Genomic DNA, 23,461 nt, shown 5'->3' on the forward strand with positions numbered 1-23,461 from the left:
GCTTCTACAGAATTCCTTTGAAGATAATTAAAACAATTATGCTTTATTAGGTACATTATGCACAGGCATTTACAGTATGCCAAAAGGAATATCTCCTAAGATTACCTTAGTGGGACCATAAGTGAACTCAGGAATGCTCCCAACCCTATCCATGGTCAGAGGGGGACGAAATGCAGCGCTATAAATATACGGGATGCTCTAGAGATAACAGGAATGACTTAAAGTCGCGAATGATCAATGCCTGTGGAGTCGTCCAATATGCTGCGCTGAGAATTGAGTTGTAGGCGATATTTGGATATGTTTGGCGCAATTTACATGTTTACATTCTATTGCCATGGAGAAATTGAGTTTCTAGAACCTGTTTTCTTCTATGTCTTTATTTCGTGAAATATTAAGATCTTTATTTTGTCATAATGTGTATATGAGGACGTTGGAGCCCGTTCCGATTCATGACGCGGTTATCCAGGTGCATGTTGCATAGACCTACTAATCCAACCTTGGCTTACAAGTTAAATTAAATTAGTATATATGCCTATACAAATCTATTGACCACATCCATTTAAATCAATGATTGTCAATTGAAAATGTGGTAGTTGTGTTATCCTGTTGTGCGTGTCAGGGCTCCTCTTAAGCACGTTATTCCAATATTTCCTAGAATTGACGCAGGTTACACTTTTGCAAAACTACTAGGTTAAAAATAAGAGCATGAATGACAATAAAGGTATGACTTGAATTATATGTGTAGTAGTGTGATGTTGTTCCCCTAGATTATGCACCAAATTGCACACAAGGGACAGTTCAAGTAGGCCAGGTCAAGAGGGGATGTTAATAAGTTAATAATAATAATAATTCAATGTGGTTTCTTTATTTAATTACAGCTGCATAGCTAATGTTATTTTTTGGTGTACAAACATTTTTATGTATCTATATTGCAAATAGACCTAATTGTAAAAGTTGTGTATATTTTGGTTTGGTCCATCGCGGGTTATCTGTATTTATGTACGCTCTTATTGTTCTCTTTTGCCTGACCTTCAACTAGCAAGGTATGTTGTCCTTGGCGCCGTAATTTGTCGATATAAAACTGTGGTAAAGTTACACAAAGTGCTGTTACGCAACTACAGGTTTTGTTACAATGTGGACAATATAAAGATGTATGTTAACAACTTTCACCGAGCTCGCTAATTAGGGTACCTATTGTAACTCGGGAGTATTTGGGTCAGTGTTTGAGTGAGTTTCTATGTGCTCACGCAGGTGCCCGAGAGCTGTGGCTGCACCAAGGGCTAAGCTATTGTGTGTTGTCTCTTCGTGTACAGGTATGTCATTTATTTTTGTCAGAATTATGTTGTATATCATTTTACTTGTATTGTATAGTGTGTTGTTAGGCACTGAATGTGTGCATGCAGCACCTGTTCATTTTTGCCTGACCTTCAACTAGCAAGGTGCCCGAGAGCTGTGGCTGCACCAAGAGCTAACATATTGTGTGTTGTCTCTTCGTGTGCAGGTCGAATAAAAATTATCCAACCATCAGAATTCCAGTTGTGGCAGTGTCCTGTGGCAAGCCGACCGCCGGAGCTGTGCATGTGGATGAGGTGCACGACCTGCGCATGTGAATTTGTTGATGGCTTACTGTAAGTGAATATATACTGTAAACAGTGAAAGTGAATGTAGCATATTCATTAGATACAGGTATTCGTGCTTATTTGTATGTTTTGGATGAATTTGTTTATTGCATTAATTTTTTTGGGTATTTGAATGCACTAAATTACATTGTATTTTAGTGCTCTGTTGAGCCATGGAAGATTCTCAAATCCATAAGACGTGTTATGCTGTGGATTTTAGTGTGGGTAGAGGGAGGGGTGTCCTTCCATTTACACCAATTGTACAGTCAGCTCCTGGGAGTAGAGCGTTTGCTAGTCCTGAGTTTGCAAGCACTGGGAGGGGTAGGCTGTTTGTTCCACCTGACCAGGGTATCCCACCTCTGTCTTTTGATGTACCATCATCCACAGTACTCGGTGATAATGGGACGCCTCCGAGTCAGCTTAGTGACCTTATTAAGCAGATTGGTTCAGAGATAGGAGAATCTATCAGAGCGAGTTTACTGCAGCCTGGGGTTTCAAGTCTTTCTCCTGCCCGTCCCCTCACCAACCCCAGCAGTTTCCCCTGCCTGAGCAGTGTGGGTCAACCTTTATTGATGCGTCCAAGCTGAATCTGGTTGTGAAGTCAGATGTTAGTGCTCCACCTCTTTTTAGGGGTGATGGCTCAGATAAGTACTCTGTCCTGGAGTGGGAGGAGTTAATGGAAGTCTACCTAGAGAAGAGGGGTTACACTGGGTCTGGGAATGTTGGGGAGGTGATGTCTAGGCTCATGGGGAGGGCACGGGATGTGACCAAAGTCTGGAAGCGTAACAACCTTGTTGTCACAGATGTTAAGGCGGTGTTCAGTGTTTTCAAGCAACACTTTGGGGATACTGTCTGCTCAGGTATGCCATTAGCTGATTTCTATTCAATCAAACCATATGCTAATGAGGGTCCAATAGATTTCTGGATTAGGCTTAACAAAGCTGCAGAGGCAGCCGAACAGTACCTTGTGAGTGAGGGCAGGACCTTACCCAATCAGTGCTCAGAGTTGGCAGTCATGTTTGTACGCAACTGTCCTGATAAAGAGTTGGCCCAAGTGTTCAAGAGCAAACCCATTCGTGACTGGACAGCCAGTGAGGTACAGGATCGGTTGGATGAACTGTTAAGGGAACGTAAAGCATGTAGAACACAACTTTCACAGCAGGTTGCTGCTGTTTTTGACTGCCCTCAGGAGGGAGTGGGTCCTGTGAAAAGACCTAATGTGTCATCTTTTTCTCAATGTGGCCGTGAACCAGACCAGGCATCATCTGTATCTGAGGGTGGGACATTAAAGAAAGTTTTGACTTTGTTAGAGAAGGCTCTGGTCAGCAATACTCAGCAATACTCAGTCTGTGAGTGGCACAGTGGTCTAAGGCACTACATCGCAGTGCTAGCTGTGCCACTAGAGATCCTGGTTTGAATCCAGGCTCTGTCGTAGCCGGCCGCGACCGGGAGACCCATGGGGCGGCACACAATTGGACCAGCGTCGCCTAGGGTAGTGGAGGGAATGGCCGGCTCAGTTCGTAGAGCATGGTGTTTGCAACGCCAGGGTTGTGGGTTCGATTCCCACGGGGGTATGAAAAAAAAAGTAACGTATGCACTAACTGTAAGTCGCTCTGGATAAGAGCGTCTGCTAAATGACTTAAACATGTTAAATGTAGAGGGCCCCGTAAACAGTTCCACAAACTTCAGCATGAGTGCGCTGACTGTGGAAGCACTAATCACTGGACCAAAGCTCAGTGTCAGATGCACCAGCTGTGCGTCAAGTGCTTTTCTCCGGGCCACATGAGCTTTGACTGTAGTGAGGCTGGGCAGCGACAGAACCCTGGATGTGGACAGACTGGCAGGTCTCAGGAAAACTAGAAAGCCTCCGTTCTGAGGAGGGCAATGTGGGGCATTCTTATTTTTCCTCCACTGATGATGATATCCAATCTGTTTATTCTTACTTTTGTGAGTCAGTACCCAAGAACAACACAGTCATTTTTCAGGACACAATGAGAATTACTCAGAATGACAGTTTGTTTTACACCACTGTGCTAGTACAGGATAAAGTTGAGCTGAAGGGGATGTTAGATAGTGGGTCCATGGCTACTACTCTGCGCGCAGATATTGTACCTCGGTTGAGGGAGGCAGGAGTGGTAGAGGGGAACTTTCTAGCTCCTTCAGACATCATCCTGGTGGGTTGTGGTGGGAACAAACTAGCCCAGTGGGCATGTGTGACTTAAAAATTCAACTTTATGGCTTCTGTTATGTAGTCCCAGTGCTTATTGTTGATGGGCAGGTTGATGAACTCATTGTGGGAACTAATGTGTTGAAGTCTCTGATTAGACAGTGATTTTCTATGTGCTCACGCAGGTGCCCGAGAGCTGTGGCTGCACCAAGGGCTAAGCTATTGTGTGTTGTCTCTTCGTGTACAGGTATGTCATTTATTTTGTCAGAATTATGTTGTATATCATTTTACTTGTATTGTATAGTGTGTTGTTAGGCACTGAATGTGTCCCCTGTCGGTCTGTCCCCTGTCGGTCTGTCCCCTGTTTTTCTGTCTGTGTCCCAGGAGCCAGAGTAAATGCCAAAGACAACAAGTGGCTCACTCCTCTGCACCGGGCCTTGGCTTCCTGCAGTGAGGTACGTGTAGTGATACTGTCAGCCCTCACACACACTCCTGTGCATATGTGTTTGACTGTTAAGTGTGTTGTGATTTTTAAATGCACTTTAAACAAAGTTGAACATGATTTGAACTGTGTTCCTGTAGGAGGCTGTCCAGGTGTTATTGAAACACTCTACTGACGTGAACGCCAGGGACAAGAACTGGCAAACGCCGCTCCACATCGCTGCGGCCAATAAGGCAGTCCGCTGTGCCGAGGCCCTGGTCCCTCTCCTCAGCAACGTGAACGTGTCAGACCGGGCCGGGCGCACGGCGCTGCACCATGCAGCCTTCAGTGGACACCAGGAGGTTAGCAATTAGCATGGACATGATTACACACTGTAGTCTACACTTTATACCTGCCCTATCCCCACGTTGAGCTTACTGTGCATCCGATTACTTACAATGGTTGTATGTAGGGCTGTGACGGTAATTGGATAACCGTGACATTGACGGTTTTGGATGAAGAACACCATGAAAATAAAATTACCGTCAAAACCAAAAAGAAGTATGATTTTCTCTCCATAAAATGTTTTATCACCTTTATTTTAATGTAGATATACTTTATCCATAGCGGGAGTGTTAACTATTGATTATATGGTATTGTTTTGCTGACTTAGTTGGAGGAGATATAGACAGTTTAATAGATGGACTATCTTTTGATGCACCGCAATCACCAAATCTGCTCTATGCGCGAATAGGAGAGAATCTTTGAAGGTCAATTCAGGTTAATTGAAGAGGGGGGGGTGAGGTGAAAAGTGGGGACCGGGGGTAACTATAGTACCTCTAGATCTATAGCCTACAGGCTGGGGGGTGGGTGGGTAGCCTCTGACCTCTGACCTTCACCTCTGACCTTTTCATTGTTACAGTAGATCAGAGGAGTGAGGTGAAAAAGATGGCTCTCATTGCAAAAAAAACCCATAACAACCTGTTTGGGCACATTTCAGTTTCACACCTAACGACGATGGAGAACCAGATGACTTGGCCAGCCTGTTTGCAGAATATGCGCAAAACCCATAGGCTACCTACTAAGAATTCCAGCACCACAAACGGGACACCGATAAGTGGCGAGCACTGCCAGACACTGGAACTCGTTATTTAGTCATAGGAATGGTGCCTTTACGAACGGTGGAGAAACCCGCCTTCAAATAAATGCTCTGGAAATTTGACAGACTATACGAGTTACCGGGGAGAAAGTATTTGTCTCAAACAGCGGTCCCTACCTTGTTCAACAAGGTGAAGGGGGAGGTTCAGGCAGAGCTAAAGGACGTAGATTTGTTTATTTTTGCACTGAATATGGACATGTGGTCAAGTGTAAATATGACTCCTTACATGAACCTAACAGTGCACTATCTGACGAAAGACTGGACACTGAAATCCAACTGTTTGGAAACAACCTACATTCCGGAATTCCTTGACTGGGCCCTTGACGAAAATCTAATGTCCTGTATCGCCACAGACAACAGGGCCAACATTGTGGCTGAAGTGAGGCAACTGAACTGGCCTTGGCTAAATTGCTTTGGCCACAATCTCCATCTCGCTGTCACCATCAATGTGAAGCCAGAGCACAGGCCGTGTTCTAGGCCTATGTAGAACTCTGGTGGGCACTTTTTAGCAGAGCTGGCGATTTAAAAGAGGGACCTAGTAAGGCCCAGACCGAGCTGAACCTCCCAATTCACAACCTCATTCTTGTGAGAAATGAAGTTTTAATAACTAAGCTGTAATAACCATTTATAGGCTATTCAATGTTAAAAGAATAAGCTATGCAAAATTATTGTTCATGAATAATTGTAATTCAGATGCCCGAGCAAATAAACAAACAAAATAGGCTAGTTTCCTTGAATCACTTAATGTTGCATTACCATAGGCCCATTGTTTTATTTAGCCAATCATACTCTAATTAAACCACTGATTATAATGAGTTAATAATGAGAATATAGAACATATTCTGGGAATCCTACATGTTACGTGTGTATACTATACCAGAAAGCATGATCATTAGCTTCTTCTGGATTGTTTTAAATCGCGTAGCCTGTCGGAAGGCAGCGGGTGCGGCGAATAGGCTTCCAAATAGATGACTGTTGAGTTGTGAATGTCAGTGAAAGAGAGGCTCAACCAGGCATATCGCAATTTTTCAAAATACAATGGAGGGAAAACAGTTTGGAAAGCAATTGGCTTATTGCTTCAAAGAGAAGAAGATGAAAATACTAATGTCTTTTTTAATGATCAAAATCCTCAACTTAATTGAGGGAACAGTATTATTGGCATCGGCTATATCCCCGGTGAGTGTGCATATTCACTGTCTTTATCACTGGGTCAGTGCCACTTGAAAGTCGTGTTGAAAAAGATTCTGCTAATCTCTCTAGTCATATAAAGTGTAGTAGAATTGCGTGATTTTAAAATAATAAAAGGCCACATTTTTCCAGTGAAAAGAAACCTACTCCACCACCCGCTGCATTGAACAGCCTGTGATTGAGTTATATTATTAGCCTAAATTATGACTATCCAATTTACTAATCACATTAGGAATAGTCAGCTATTTTACATAAGTTCCGAGCTGGTCATGGGTGCACTTCAGCCACGCTCAAGGTCCTAAACGATATTATAACCGCAATTGATAATAGACAGTACTGTGCAGCCGTCTTCATCGACCTGGCCAAGGCTTTCGACTCTGTCAACCACCGCATTCTTATTGGCAGACTAAATAGCCTTGGTTTCTCAAATGACTGCCTCGCCTGGTTCACCAACTACTTCTCAGATAGAGTTCAGTGTGTCAAATCGGAGGGCCTGTTGTCTGGACCTATGGCAGTCTCTATGGGGGTGCCACAGGGTTCAATTCTTGGGCCGACACTTTTCTCCGTGTATATCAATGATGTCGCTCTTGCTGCTGGTGACTCTCAGATCCACCTCTACGCAGATGACACCATTTTGTATACATCTGGCCCTTCATTGGACACTGTGTTAACAAACCTCCAAACGAGCTTCAATGCCATACAACACTCCTTCAGTAGCCTCCAACTGCTCTTAAACACTAGTAAAACTAAATGTATGCTTTTCAATCGAACGCTGCTGGCACCCGCCCACCCGACTAGAATCACCACTCTCGACGGGTCTGACCTAGAGTATGTGGACAACTACAAATACCTAGGTGTCTGGTTAGACTGTAAACTCTCCTTCCAGACTCACATAAAGAATCTCCAATCCAAAGTTAAATCTAGAATCGGCTTCCTATTTCGCAAACAAAGCCTCCTTCACTCATGCTGCCAAACATGCCCTCGTAAAACTGACTATCCTATCGATCCTTGACTTCGGCGATGTCATTTACAAAATAGCCTCCAACACTCTACTCAGCAAACTGGATGTAGTCTATCACAGTGCCATCCGTTTTGTCTCCAAAGCCCCATACACTACCCACCACTGTGACCTGTACGCTCTTGTTGGCTGGTCCTCACTACATGTTCGTCGTCAAACCCACTGGCTCCAGGCCATCTATAAATCACTGCTAGGCAAATCCCCGCCTTATCTTAGCTCATTGGTCACCATAGCAGCACCCACCCGTAGTCTGCGCTCCAGCAGGTATATCTCACTGGTCATTCCCAAAGCCAACACCTCCTTTGGCCGCCATTCCTTCCAGTTCTCTGCTGCCAATGACTGGAACGAATTGCAAAAATCTCTGAAGCTGGAGACTCTTATCTCCCTCAATAACTTTAAGCATCAGTTGTCAGAGCACCTTACCGATCACTGCACCTGTACACAGCCCATCTGAAATTAGCCCACCCAACTACCTCATCCCTATATTGTTATTTATTTTGCTCTTTTGCACCCCGGTATCTCTATTTGCACATAATCTCTTGCACATCTAGCATTCCAGTGTTAATACTATTGTAATTATTCTGCACTATAGCCTATTTATTGCCTTACCTCCATAACTTGCTACATTTGCACACACTGTATATATATTTTCTGTTGTATTTTTGACTTTATGTTTTTTTACCCCAAATGTAACTCTGTGTTGTTTTTATCGCACTGCTTTGCTTTATCTTGGCCAGGTCGCAGTTGTAAATGAGAACTTGTTCTCAACTGGCTTACCTGGTTAAATAAAGGTGAACAATTTTTTTTTTTTTATAAGTTTGCAAATGTGATGATGCATGGAATGCTTGATATTTTTCATGGAGAAAATTAGCTTCCCCAAACTTGAGAGCAAGACTGGCCTAAACGCGCTAATGTTTTCCTTTGCTAATGTCCGTCCCGCCCCCCTGTCAGCTGTCAGTTTTGTCGATGACCACGTACTCGCTTCCGCATTGTCTCCGTACTGCTGTGCTGTTTGTTGCTACTTGGCTACCTGCCAAACTATTCACGTTTTACTTTTAATAAACGTTTAATCAATCTTTGTGTTCAACAAATTTACCAACTTTTTAGTTTTGTCCTCACTCATCTTTTTTCGTTAAACTTTTTCACCCCGGACGTTTATCCCGAGACAGAAGAGTCATTTTCCTGTGCGTTTTAGCTGCCAACTTTACGTTATTTTCCTTTTTTCCATCGCAACTTTTTTCCCTTATTCAACTTTTTCACTCCGGACGCTTTATCTGGACATGGTTCATCAACATCTTCAACAGCCGAAGCTAAGTAGTAACATTAACATGATGTCTTCTAATTGCAGTCGCTGTACTCATAATATACAGGAGAACGATCGCCTTACGGCGAAAATAGCTGTGCTACAAGCCCAGCTTCAGACGCAATCGTTAGGCAAGGGTAATCTCAGTGTAGGAAAGGAAGAAACAGCGTCTGTGCCACCAGTAAGTACAGACAGTAACGTTAGTATAAATCCCCCCGCACAGTCCCCGCAGCCGGACAACTTTCTCATGGCTTCTGGAGGGAAATACTGTTGGAATGCTCAACCGGTGTCGCTCATTCAGCCGACAGAAACCTTCAACCGGTTTTCCCCATTATGTAGCGAGTCGGAGTCTGAGTCTGAGTCTTCTCTAGTCTCTACTCCTCCCGTTACGGGGTCTGAGACGCCGAAGGCTCCCACCATTAGCTCTGACAAATTGAAAACCCTAGTCATTGGCGACTCCATTACCCGCAGTATTAGACTTAAAACGAATCACCCAGCGATCATACACTGTTTACCAGGGGGCAGGGCTACCGACGTTAAGGCTAATCTAAAGATGGTGCTGGCTAAAGCTAAAACTGGCGAGTGTAGAGAGTATAGAGATATTGTTATCCACGTCGGCACCAACGATGTTAGGATGAAACAGTCAGAGGTCACCAAGTGCAACATAGCTTCAGCTTGTAAATCAGCTAGAAAGATGTGTCGGCATCGAGTAATTGTCTCTGGGCCCCCTCCCAGTTAGGGGAAGTGACGAGCTCTACAGCAGAGTCTCAGCACTTAATCGCTGGTTGAAAACTGTTTTCTGCCCCTCCCAAAAGATAACATTTGTGGATAATTGGCCCTCTTTCTGGGACTCACCCACAAACAGGACCAAGCCTGACCTGCTGAGGAGTGACGGACTCCATCCTAGCTGGAGGGGTGCTCTCCTCTTATCTACCAACATAGATAGGGCTCTAACTCCTCTAGCCCCACAGTGAAATAGGGTGCAGGCCAGGCAGCAGGCTGTTAGCCAACCTGCCAGCTTAGTGGAGTCTGCCAATAGCACAGTCAGTGTAGTCAGCTCAGCCATACCCATTGAGACTGTGTCTGTGCCTCGACCTAGGTTGGGCAAAACTAAACATGGCGGTGTTCACCCTAGCAATCTTATTAGGATAAAGACCTCCTCCATTCCTGCCATTATTGAAAGAGATCGTGATACCTCACATCTCAAAATAGGGTTACTTAATGTTAGATCCCTCACTTCAAAGGCAGTCATAGTCAATGAACTAATCACTGATCATAATCTCGATGTGATTGGCCTGACTGAAACATGGCTTAAGCCTGATGAATTTGCTGTGTTAAATGAGGCCTCACCTCCTGGTTACACTAGTGACCATATTCCCCGTGCATCCCGCAAAGGCGGAGGTGTTGCTAACATTTACGATAGCAAATTTCAATTTACAAAAAAAAATGGCGTTTTCATCTTTTGAGCTTCTAGTCATGAAATCTATGCAGCCTACTCAATCACTTTTTATAGCTACTGTTTACAGGCCTCCTGGGCCATATACAGCGTTCCTCTCTGAGTTTCCTGAATTCCTATCAGACCTTGTAGTCATAGCAGATCATATTCTAATTTTTGGTGATTTTAATATTCACATGGAGAAGTCCACAGACCCACTCCAAAAGTCTTTCGGAGCCATTATCGACTCAGTGGGTTTTGTCCAACATGTCTCTGGACCTACTCACTGCCACAGTCATACTCTGGACCTAGTTTTATCCCATGGAATAAATGTTGTAGATCTTAATGTTTTTCCACAAAATCCTGGACTATCGGACCACCATTTTATTACATTTGCAATCGCAACAAATAATCTGCTCAGACCCCAACCAAGGAGCATCAAAAGTCGTGCTATAAATTCTCAAACAACACAAAAATTCATTGATGCCCTTCCAGACTCCTTCTGCCTACCCAAGGACGTCAGAGGACAAAAATCAGTTAACCACTTAACTGAGGAACTCAATTTAACCTTGCGCAATACCCTAGATGCAGTTGCACCCCTAAAAACGAAAAACATTTGTCATAAGAAACTAGCTCCCTGGTATACAGAAAATACCCGAGCTTTGAAGCAAGCTTCCAGGAAATTGGAACGGAAATGGCGCCACACCAAACTGGAAGTCTTCCGACTAGCTTGGAAAGACAGTACCGTGCAGTACCGAAGAGCCCTCACTGCTGCTCGATCATCCTACTTTTCCAACTTAATTGAGGAAAATAAGAACAATCCAAAATTTCTTTTTGATACTGTTGCAAAGCTAACTAAAAAGCAGCATTCCCCAAGAGAGGATGGCTTTCACTTCAGCAGTGATAAATTCATGAACTTCTTTGAGGAAAAGATCATGACAATTAGAAAGCTTAGACTACTGCAATGCACTATTTTCCGGCTACCCGGATAAAGCACTAAATAAACTTCAGTTAGTGCTAAATACGGCTGCTAGAATCCTGACTAGAACCAAGAAATTTGATCATATTACTCCAGTGCTAGCTTCCCTACACTGGCTTCCTGTTAAGGCAAGGGCTGATTTCAAGGTTTTACTGTTAACCTATAAAGCGTTACATGGGCTTGCTCCTACCTATCTTTCCGAGTTGGTCCTGCCGTACATACCAATACGTACGCTACGGTCACAAGACGCAGGCCTCCTAATTGTCCCTAGAATTTCCTAAGCAAACAGCGGGAGGCAGGGCTTTATCCTATAGATCTCCATTTTTATGGAACAGTCTGCCTACCCATGTGAGAGACGCAGACTCGGTCTCAACCTTTAAGTCTTTACTGAAGACTTATCTCTTCAGTAGGTCATATGATTGAGTGTAGTCTGGCCCAGGAGTGTGAAGGTGAACGGAAAGGCTGGAGCAACGAACAGCCCTTGAAGCACTGTCTCTGCCGGGCCGGTTCCCCTCTCCACTGGGGTTCTCTGCCTCTAACCCTGTTGCAGGGGCTGAGTCACTGGCTTGCTGGTGCTCTTTCATGCCGTCCCTGGGAGGGGTGCGTCACTTGAGTGGGTTGAGTTACTGACGTGATCTTCCTGTCTGGGTTGGCGCCCCCCTTGGTTTGTGCTGTGGTGGAGACCTCTGTGGGCTATACTCGGCCTTGTCTCAGGATTGTAAGTTGGTGGTTGGGGATATCCCTCTAGTGGTGCGGGGGGCTGTGCTTTGGCGGAGTGGGTGGGGTTATATCCTTCCTGTTTGGCCCTGTCCGGGGTTTCTTCGGATGGGGCCACAGTGTCTCCGGACCGCTCCTGTCTCAGCCTCCAGTATTTATGCTGCAGTAGTTTATGTGTCGGGGGGCTGGGGTTAGTTGGTTATACCTGGAGTACTTCTCCTGTCTTATCCAGTGTCCTGTGTGAATTTAAGTATGCTCTCTCTAATTCTCTCGTTCTCTCTTTCTCTCTGAGAACCTGAGCCCTAGGACCATACGTCAGGACTACCGGGCATGATGACACCTTGCTGTCCCCAGTCCGCCTGGCCTTGCTGCTATTCCAGTTTCAACTGTTCTGCCTGCGGCTACGAAACCCCTACCTGTCCCAGACCTGCTGTTTTCAACTCTTTAATGATCGGCTATGAAAAGCCAACTGAGAGACCTGAGCCCTAGGACCATACGTCGGGACTACCGGCCGTGGTGACTCCTTGCTGTCCCCAGTCCGCCTGGCCTTGCTGCTATTCCAGTTTCAACTGTTCTGCCTGCGGTTATGGAACCCCTACCTGTCCCAGACCTGCTGTTTTCAACTCTTAATGATCGGCTATGAAAAGCCAACTGAGATTTATTCCTGATTATTATTTGACCATGCTTGTCACTTATGAACATTTTTGAACATCTTGGCATGGTTCTGTTATAATCTCCACCCGGCACAGCCAGAAGAGGACTGGCCACCCCTCATAGCCTGGTTCCTCTCTAGGTTTCTTCCTAGGCTTTCGCCTTTCTAGGGAGTTTTTCCTAGCCACCGTGCTTCTACACCTGCATTACTAGCTGTTTGGGGTTTTAGGCTGGGTTTCTGTACAGCACTTCGAGATATTAGCTGATGTAAGAAGGGCTATATAAAATAAAATTGATTGATTGATACATAAGACACGCCAATCACCGACACCTGAAGTTCCATGACCATCACAGCCCTAGTTGTATGCTTGAGTTTGTTCAGAGGAGGCTTTGAATAAAATCCGATCTGAGTGTGAAATGCCTTACTGAGGGTAAATGGAAGCTCCTCTTGTGCCCGGCTCAGCCTTATACAGTTTAAGGTACTTTACCGTATCCATTTCAGTAAGGCCAGATTGTCCAAATTCTACCCAAATATTGATGGTACATGTGACAGGTGTAAAAGCTCCTTGGCGGACTTGACCCACATGTTCTGGTCCTGTCCCCGTCTGGCAGATTATTTGTCCACTATTTAAAACCCTTTCTGAAGCATTTGATATAAAGTTGCAGCCTAGTGCAGAAATTGCTATTTTTGGAGTACCAAACAACAATCCTTCTCTGACCAATAGACAGCTAGATGCCATTGCCTTTGCCTCCATGTTAGCCCGCAGAAGGATTTTATTGGATTGGAAATCTATCAATCCTCCCTTAGCCTCTCTTTGGCTCAAAGATCTGAAGCTGTTCCTAAAATGAGAAAAAATGAAGTTACCATTCGAGGGTCAACCAACTCATTTTATTCCTCCTGGGACCCGATGATATCCTATTTTGAACAGCTCCAAACACTTCCTCCAGATTAGTACTCTTGGCCCCACCTTGAGATTACTGCTATATAGGCCTATAAAATCACTTAATCACCTGAAATTGTTAGGCTATTACATTTTTGCTTGAAGTAACGTTGTTGTATACTTTTGTTTTGTTTTCTGACATGTAACTCAATTACTTTCCCTTTCTTTTTAAATGTGTTTGGAGGCATTCTGGGGGGGGGGGAGGTCAAAGGGGGACTAAAAGGGGAGAAATGTACCATGTCTTTACATGTTATCTTTCATTCATTGTGAATACAAAATATATAATTTTAAAGGGAAGGCTTTGAAGCCAGATTTAGCGGATTTTGCTGTTTAGTTTTCCCTCAACCTGTGTTTTGTTTCTCTCTCCTCTCCCTGTTAGATGGTGAGGCTGCTTCTCTCCAGAGGAGCCAACATTAATGCCTTTGACAAGAAGGATCGCCGAGCAATCCACTGGGCTGCTTACATGGGTGATGAGTTTACCACATCATTTACATTCTGACTAATGTCCTTTATACCAATGAATGAATGAATGAATGGACTGTGTGTTAGTCTCACAGCTCAGCTGTATGAGCCACGTCTAGTGTGTTATTATGTCAGAATCATGTACTAAGTAGGTTGATTAGATGTTTTCAGTTGTACTAACATGATGTAGGTGTTGCTTATGGTGCTGTGTACCACTGTAAACTAATCTATCTCTCCCTCTCTCTGCCTATCTCTCTGTGTTTGTATCTCTGTTTCTCTCTTAACCCCCTTACTATCTCCCTCCCTCTCTCTCTCTCTCTCTCTCTCTCTCTCTCTCTCTCTCTCTCTCTCTCTCTCTCTCTCTCTCTCTCTCTCTCTCTCTCTCTCTCTCTCTATTTATCCCTCCCCTTCTCTCTCTACCATAGGGCACATTGAGGTGGTGAAACTGCTGGCCTCTCATGGATCAGAGGTGTCCTGTAAAAACAAGAAGGCCTACACCCCTCTCCACTCTGCAGCCTCCAGTGGAATGATCAGTGTGGTCAAGTACCTCCTGGACCTTGGTGTGGATGTGAGTCAACACGCATTCAAATGTGTAGGGGGTTTTCATAATAGTAATGAAGAGAGAGAGGTTAGAGCCAGTGATTTGGACCAGGGGGTTTTCATAACCAAGTAATGAAGAGAGAGAGGTTGGACCAGGGGGGTTTTCAGAACCAAGTAATGAAGAGAGAGAGGTTGGACCAGGGGGTTTTCATAACCAAGTAATGAAGAGAGAGAGGTTGGACCAGGGGGTTTTCATAACCAAGTAATGAAGAGAGAGAGGTTGGACCAGGGGGTTTTCATAACCAAGTAATGAAGAGAGAGAGGTTGGACCAGGGGGTTTTTCAGAACCAAGTAATGAAGAGAGAGAGGTTGGACCAGGGGGTTTTCATAACCAAGTAATGAAGAGAGAGAGGTTGGACCAGGGGGTTTTCATAACCAAGTAATGAAGAGAGAGAGGTTGGACCAGGGGGTTTTCATAACCAAGTAATGAAGAGAGAGAGGTTGGACCAGGGGGTTTTCATAACCAAGTAATGAAGAGAGAGAGGTTGGACCAGGGGTTTTCATAACCAAGTAATGAAGAGAGAGAGGTTGGACCAGGGGGTTTTCATAACCAAGTGATGAAGAGAGAGAGGTTGGACCAGGGGGTTTCAGAACCAAGTAATGAAGAGAGAGAGGTTGGACCAGGGGGTTTTCAGAACCAAGTAATGAAGAGAGAGAGGTTGGACCAGGGGGGTTTTCATAACCAAGTAATGAAGAGAGAGAGGTTGGACCAGGGGGTTTTCAGAACCAAGTAATGAAGAGAGAGAGGTTGGACCAGGGGTTTTCATAACCAAGTAATGAAGAGAGAGAGGTTGGACCAGGGGGTTTTCAGAACCAAGTAATGAAGAGAGAGAGGTTGGACCAGGGGGTTTTCATAACCAAGTAATGAAGAAAGAGAGGTTGGACCAGGGGGTTTTCAGAACCAAGTAATGAAGAGAGAGAGGTTGGACCAGGGGGTTTTCATAACCAAGTAATGAAGAGAGAGAGGTTGGACCAGGGGGTTTTCATAACCAAGTAATGAAGAGAGAGAGGTTGGACCAGGGGTTTTTCAGAACCAAGTAATGAAGAGAGAGAGGTTGGACCAGGGGGTTTTCATAACCAAGTAATGAAGAGAGAGAGGTTGGACCAGGGGTTTTCATAACCAAGTAATGAAGAGAGAGAGGTTGGACCAGGGGGTTTTCATAACCAAGTAATGAAGAGAGAGAGGTTGGACCAGGGGGTTTTCATAACCAAGTAATGAAGAGAGAGAGGTTGGACCAGGGGGTTTTCATAACCAAGTAATGAAGAGAGAGAGGTTGGACCAGGGGGTTTTCATAACCAAGTAATGAAGAGAGAGAGTTTGGACCAGGGGGTTTTCATAACCAAGTAATGAAGAGAGAGAGGTTGGACCAGGGGGTTTCATAACCAAGTAATGAAGAGAGAGAGGTTGGACCAGGGGGTTTTCATAACCAAGTAATGAAGAGAGAGAGGTTGGACCAGGGGGTTTTCATAACCAAGTAATGAAGAGAGAGGTTGGACCAGGGGTTTTCATAACCAAGTAATGAAGAGAGAGAGGTTGGACCAGGGGGGTTTCAGAACCAAGTAATGAAGAGAGAGAGGTTGGACCAGGGGGGTTTCAGAACCAAGTAATGAAAGAGAGAGGTTGGACCAGGGGGTTTTCATAACCAAGTAATGAAGAGAGAGAGGTTGGACCAGGGGGTTTCAGAACCAAGTAATGAAGAGAGAGAGGTTGGACCAGGGGGGTTTCAGAACCAAGTAATGAAGAGAGAGAGGTTGGACCAGGGGGTTTTCATAACCAAGTAATGAAGAGAGAGAGGTTGGACCAGGGGGTTTTCATAACCAAGTAATGAAGAGAGAGAGGTTGGACCAGGGGTTTTCATAACCAAGTAATGAAGAGAGAGAGGTTGGACCAGGGGGTTTTCAGAACCAAGTAATGAAGAGAGAGAGGTTGGACCAGGGGGTTTTCAGAACCAAGTAATGAAGAGAGAGAGGTTGGACCAGGGGGTTTTCATAACCAAGTAATGAAGAGAGAGAGGTTGGACCAGGGGGTTTTCATAACCAAGTAATGAAGAGAGAGAGGTTGGACCAGGGGGTTTTCATAACCAAGTAATGAAGAGAGAGAGGTTGGACCAGGGGGTTTTCAGAACCAAGTAATGAAGAGAGAGAGGTTGGACCAGGGGGTTTCAGAACCAAGTGACCTGATCAGGAATGTATTGTTTTGTTCCCCCCCTCTCTCTCTCTCTCTCCACTCTTTTCCCTCCCTTGCTCCCTCCAGATAAATTAGCCCAATGGGTACGGTAACACCCCCCTCCACGTGGCATGCTACAACGGGCAGGATGTGGTGGTGAATGAGCTGATCGAGTGTGGCGCCAACGTGAACCAGGTGTACGAGAAGGGTTTCGCCCCACTCCACTTCACGGCCGCCTCGCGCCATGGGGCGCTCTGCCTGGAGCTGCTGGTAGGCAACGGGGCCCTCGTCAACATCAAGGTGAGGAGACCGGATGACCAACACTGTGTCTGAACTAAATAACACCCTATTCCCTATGTAGTGACTACTTTTGACCAGGGGCCCATAGAGCAAGGAGCCGTGATGACACTGCCTGTGTCCCAAATGGCACCCTGTTCCCTTTATAAGTACACTACTTTGGTTCAAAAAGTAGTGTACTTATAAATAGGGTGCCATTTGGGACGCACACACTGACGCAGCACATGGCTTAGTATTTGGCCCTGGTCTACATTCAAATACCAATGGAATAGGCCTAACAATGCAAACTAAATGCCATCAAGCGCTCCTCCAATACGTGTTTGATTTTGCCTGTGGTCAGCAGCACAGACTGCCGTGTGAACCATCTTTGTCTTTCTATCTGCAGAGTAAAGATGGAAAGACCCCCTCCACATGACGGCCATCCACGGACGCTTCTCCAGATCTCAAGCCATCATCCAGAATGGTGAGTCGCTGTGAATGCTCTCAACTGAATATATATGAACCAGTAGGCTCTTCAGCATTGTCTTTTGTCTTCAAACCATGATTCACTGGCACAGAGCAATGTTACTTGCAATGTGGTTGAACATGAAGCTTCATGAGGCCTCTAGGGTCAAGTGGTTGACGTGTGTGTGTGTCTGTGTGTGTGTATGTGTGTGTGTGTGTGTGTGTGTGTGTGTGTGTGTGTCTGTGTGTGTCTGTGTGTGTCTGTGTGTGTGTGTGTGTGTGTTCTGTAGGTGCTGAGATCGACTGTGAAGAAAAGAATGGAAACACACCTCTGCACATCTCTGCTCGCTACGGCCATGAGTTACTCATCAATACACTCATCACGAACGGAGCTGACACAGCCAAGTGAGAACACACACAGTTTCCAGCAAAAATGCAACATGCATCTGCAATTCTGTTATTGACCGAATTCCCGCTTGGAGACTATGCTCAACACATTGTGGTGTGTGGGGGGTTGATAGACAGGGCATTGCAGCATGCTGATGTGTTGATCTGCTGTGGGGTTTAATGAGGACTGTGATGTGGTGCTGTTTCCAATCTTAGCTGAATCAACTGTAAGTCGCTCTGGATAAGAGTGTCTGCTTAAAGTCTAAAATGTAAAAATGTGTTGCAGGCGAGGCGTCCATGGGATGTTCCGCCTCCACCTGTCTGCTCTCAGTGGGTTCTCTGACTGCTGTCGGAAGCTCCTCTCATCAGGCTTTGATATAGACACCCCTGACGACTTTGGAAGGACCTGTTTACATGCTGCAGCAGCTGTTGGGTGAGTGGACTGGTCCAGGCTTTACACCAAGGAATATTTAGTTCATGAACTGGAAAGCCACCAGAAAGAACAAACACATATTCACACTCTTACATTTCACATTGTTTAGCAGTATAAAAAAATCGTATAGATCATTAGTGCGGTATCATTTCTGTATAATGTGGTTCCATGCCATGGTGGTATTGACTTGCGCTCTGGTCTAAATTGTCTTTATATCTTCTTGAAAGAGAAGAGAAACCTGCAAACTGTTCTTGCTAGTATAACTTTTTATTATTGCTTTTATTAGCATTATAAAAACAGTGATACTAGCAAGAGCAGTGTACGGGTTTCTCTTTTCTTTAAGGTTCTCATTGTTACCATCCACCTGATAGCTCAGATGTGAAAGGGCCTTTCTGAACTTGATATCTTGTTACCATCCACCTGATAGCTCAGATGTACGAGAGCCTTTCTGAACTTGATATCTTGTTACCATCCACCTGATAGCTCAGATGTACGAGAGCCTTTCTGAACTTGATATCTTGTTACCATCCACCTGATAGCTCAGATGTACGAGAGCCTTTCTGAACTTGATATCTTGTTACCATCCACCTGATAGCTCAGATGTACGAGAGCCTTTCTGAACTTGATATCTTGTTACCATTCACCTGATAGCTCAGATGTACGAGGGCCTTTCTGAACTTGATATCTTGTTACCAGGAACCTGGACTGTCTGAATCTGCTGCTCAACACAGGGGCAGACTTCAACAGAAAGGACAGCATCGGAAGGTCTGTCTGTGGCATCAAATAACTTTCATATGTGATCTTTATGATAATGGTGAATATAGTATAGGGGCATATAGGAATTATTAGGGAAATATTGGGCGGCAGGTAGCCTAGCGGTTAAGAGCGTTGGGTCAGTAACCGAAAGGTTGCTGGTTCAAATCCCCTAGCTGACTAGGTGAAAAATGTGTCTATGTGCACTGCAGCAAGGCACTTAACGCTAATTGCTCCTGTAAGTCGCACTGGATAAGAGTGTCTGCTAAATGACGTAAATGTAAAATGTAAATGTTTTACAGCTCCAATAAGCTGTTTCTGTTGTTGATGTTGAATGGTTTCTGTGCGTTCTTCTAGGAGTCCTCTGCATTATGCGGCAGCCAATTGTAACTACCAGTGTCTGTTTGCCTTGGTGGGGTCTGGGGCCAGTGTGAACGATCTGGATAAAAGGGGTTGCACCCCGCTCCACTACGCTGCTGCCTCCGACACAGACGGAAAGTATGTCTCACACCTCTCTTACTGTTGTGTGTGTTGTGGTGCCATGACCTTTCACATTTCACTGTAGTCTGGAGAGTATGTTGTGGTGCCATGACCTTTCACATTTCACTGTAGTCTGGAGAGTATGTTGTGGTGCCATGACCTTTCACATTTCACTGTAGTCTAGAGTATGTTGTTGGCCGTGTTTGAATACATACTAGTGTTAAATCTGCAGTGTGAAAGCTTGGCCACGTCTCCTTTGGGGAAAGTGTCTCTGCTTGCTTATCTGTCTGTCTTGATGTTGGTATAATGATTAGTGAACTCTTGACCTCTGACCTCTAGGTGTCTGGAATATTTGCTGCGAAACGACGCTAACCCAGGGATCAGGGACAATCAGGGCTACAACGCAGTCCATTACGCGTCTGCGTACGGACACCGCCTCTGTCTGGAGCTGGTGAGTCAGAACCACAGGGGACTAGACGCCCTGCATTCACAGACCATTTTGTCTGCGTCCCAAATGGATGTAGGGCCCATAGGGCTCTGGTCAAAAGTAATGCACTATATAGGGAATAGGGTGCCATTTGGGACAGACGTTGATATTCAGTAGGTTTTAAGGTGTGGTTGCATGTTTGTCGTGGACGCATCGTCACTCTTGATGTTCTTTTTCCAGATTGCAAGTGAAACACCTTTAGATGTGGTAAGTACCAGTTGGTTACTTTTCCTCACACTAGCTTGTTTAAGATACGAATGCAACACCCCAGTATGTCTGCAGGGGCTGGTCACTGAGATTTACAACATGAAACATGCTACTAGACTAACCTTCAAAGTAAATATGTTACAAGTCTAAACTGGCCCGTCCTTGTCTTTCCCCAGCTAATGGAAACCTCAGGGACAGACATCCTGAACGACTCTGATGTCAGAGCTCCCATCAGCCCCCTACACTTAGCTGTGAGTAAAGCCTACCTGCTCCTGTAGGGGTCTCGCCACATGACAAATGGCACCCTATTCCTATTTAGTGCACTACTTTTGACCAGAACCTTATGGGCCCAGATCAAAAGTACTGCACTACATGGGAAATAGGGTGCTATCTGGGATGCAGGCATGGTGTTGTTTTTCCACGAAAAGTTGATTGTCCAGACACTCACACACCATGTTCCTATCTGTTCCTGATTAGTGTAAAATACATGCATATTTTGACACGGTGATGATGAGGATGATTTCCTTATTTTGCCATTTGAGTTAATCAACCTCCAACAGAGGAGTAGTAGTGTGTTTGTTTCTAAATCTCACGCTTGGCAGGGACCTTCGATGTTGATGCTGGGCGGGAGAAAAAATGGGCACCCGATTTGAGAGACACTGGTCTACTTTAGAGGTCTAGGACTGTTTCTGTTCAGGCATACCACTGGTCTACTATAGGACATTGAATATATTAAGAGTGTATATCTGTTCAGGCGCACCACTGGTCTACTATAGGACATTGATTATATTAGGAGTGTATTTCTGTTCAGGCATACCACTGGTCTACTATAGGACATTGATTATATTAGGAGTGTATATCTGTTCTGGCATACCACTGGTCTACTATAGGACATTGATTATATTAGGAGTGTATATCTGTTCTGGCATACCACTGGTCTACTATAGGACATTGATTATATTAGGAGTGTATATCTGTTCAGGCATACCACTGGACTTTGCTTCAGACTGTGTGTTTGTTTCCATTCAGGCGTACCACGGCCACCACCATGCTATGGAGGTCCTGGTTCAGTCTCTGCTGGATCTAGACGTGAGGAACAGCCAGGGGCGCACCCCTCTGGACCTGAATGCCTTTAAAGGCCATGTGGAGTGTGTTGACGTCCTCATCAACCAGGGAGCCTCCATCCTGGTTAAAGACTTCACCCTGAAGAGGACCCCCATCCACGCTGCAGGTACGCATAGGATATCACGTAAGACCTAGAGATTCTGTAATTCAAAAGTTTTCCTTACCAAGATGGACATTTGTTTGGTCATGTTGCTAGGACGCCAATGTCCACTCTAGGGATATTATATAGCATAGTGTGAAAATGCCCACTACACACTGATCTAAGGTCATTTTTTGTCATTATTGCTGAGGATCTGGGGAGGGTAAGCTGATCCTATATCAGTGCACAGGGGGACTTCTATCCAGAGCCAGGTACACAGCTAGCAGGTGACAGGCTTCGAGGGCCTCAGTCCCAAAATGTTTTATTATCTGCTGTGTTAACATCATGAGGATGTCATCTACCAATACCACTGTTCTAGAAATCTGTCTGTTCATGTGAAGGTAATAGTCGTCCAGCAATCAGCTCATATCCTCTCTGTTTAGCCTCCTCTAGCTACCAACGGTCAATCATCTCACATTCTTATATCCTCTCTGTTTATCCTCCTCTAGCTACCAATGGTCAATCATCTCACATTCTTATATCCTCTCTGTTTATCCTCCTCTAGCTACCAACGGTCATTCGGAGTGTTTGCGTTTGCTGATTGGAAATGCTGACCTCCAGAGTCCAGTGGACGTTCAAGACGGGAATGGACAGTAAGTCAATTGGGTTTTGGATACAATTCCTGAAATAAAGAGATTTTGACACTAGTTCTACGTCCCAAATGGCACCCTATGCCCTACTTGGTGCACTACTTTAAACCAGAACCCTATGGGCTCGGGTCAAAAGTAGTGTACCATATAGGGAATAGGTTGCCATTTGGGACTCAGCCTGGTTATTACCAGTTTGTAATATGACCTTGTTGTCTTGTGTATCAGAACCCCTCTGATGCTGTCGGTGCTGAGCGGACACACAGACTGTGTGTACTCACTGCTCAACAAGGGAGCCAGCGTAGAAGCCAAAGACAAGTGGGGCAGAACAGCGCTACACAGAGGGGTGAGGAGGAGAGCTGGCTGTATACGCTCACACACAGAAAGAGACGGGGAGGCTCAAATATACATATTATCTTCAGAAAAGTAGTTGTCCATGGGTAGTGGTGTATTCATCCCTGTAGGGGGACCTGTCTCCAGACATCATTTGTAATAATTGATGATTCATTATTATATCATTGATTATTAGTTATTCAAATCCATTCTTGTCTCCCGCCCTTCCTCCCAGGCGTTGACGGGTCATGAGGAGTGTGTGGAGGCCCTGCTGCAGCACAGCGCCAGCTTCCTGGTTCGGGACTGTAAGGGGCGGACCCCTGTCCACCTGGTGGCGGCATCCGGACACATCGGGGGTGCTGGGGGGGGCTCCTACACGCCGCCCAGTCAGTGGAGACCCTCCCCGTCATCACAGACAACCAGGGCTACACGCCACTACACTGGGCCTGCTACAACGCGGTACGTACTGGACTAACGGAACACTAGATCTTTTCTGATTTTCTCTCTTCAGCACCGTAAACATGTCCCTGAATTAGGCAGGCCATACAACTAGGGGTGTAACGATTCGATTTGTATCACGATTCGTGGTTGTCGATACGATTCAAGGACGATATTGGTTCATTTAGAACGATACGATCCGAAACGATTCAGTGACTTGAAATCGATTCAGTAACCTTTTAGCCAAAAATTCAACCAGTGTGACTGAAATAAATACTTGGATACTGGACAGTGCAGGTGAAGTTTCCTAGATTCCTGTTTCTTGTAAGGACCGCAATGGTGGCTTGATAATTTCTCGCTCGTCGGCTTCTCCTCTGTCGTCCGCCATGCTATGTTTTGTTGTCTTTGCGCCTTTGCGCTGCTGCTGGCGTGGGGCGATGACGTCACGGATAGGCAGACTGAATCGAGTAATGTTTAAAGCCTTTATCATTAAAAAAGTGCTAAGAAAAAACATCCATATAAAG

The 23,461-nt window shown here is 45.1% G+C and overlaps 1 pseudogene; it reads left to right on the plus strand.

Moving 5' to 3' along the window:
- The first annotated feature begins 1,286 nt into the window (after positions 1-1,286).
- Positions 1,287-22,974, plus strand: LOC123489810 (annotated as a pseudogene).
- Positions 22,975-23,461: the final 487 nt, after the last annotated feature.

Source organism: Coregonus clupeaformis, unplaced genomic scaffold, assembly GCF_020615455.1.
Source record: "Coregonus clupeaformis isolate EN_2021a unplaced genomic scaffold, ASM2061545v1 scaf3335, whole genome shotgun sequence".
Taxonomy (NCBI): domain Eukaryota; kingdom Metazoa; phylum Chordata; class Actinopteri; order Salmoniformes; family Salmonidae; genus Coregonus; species Coregonus clupeaformis.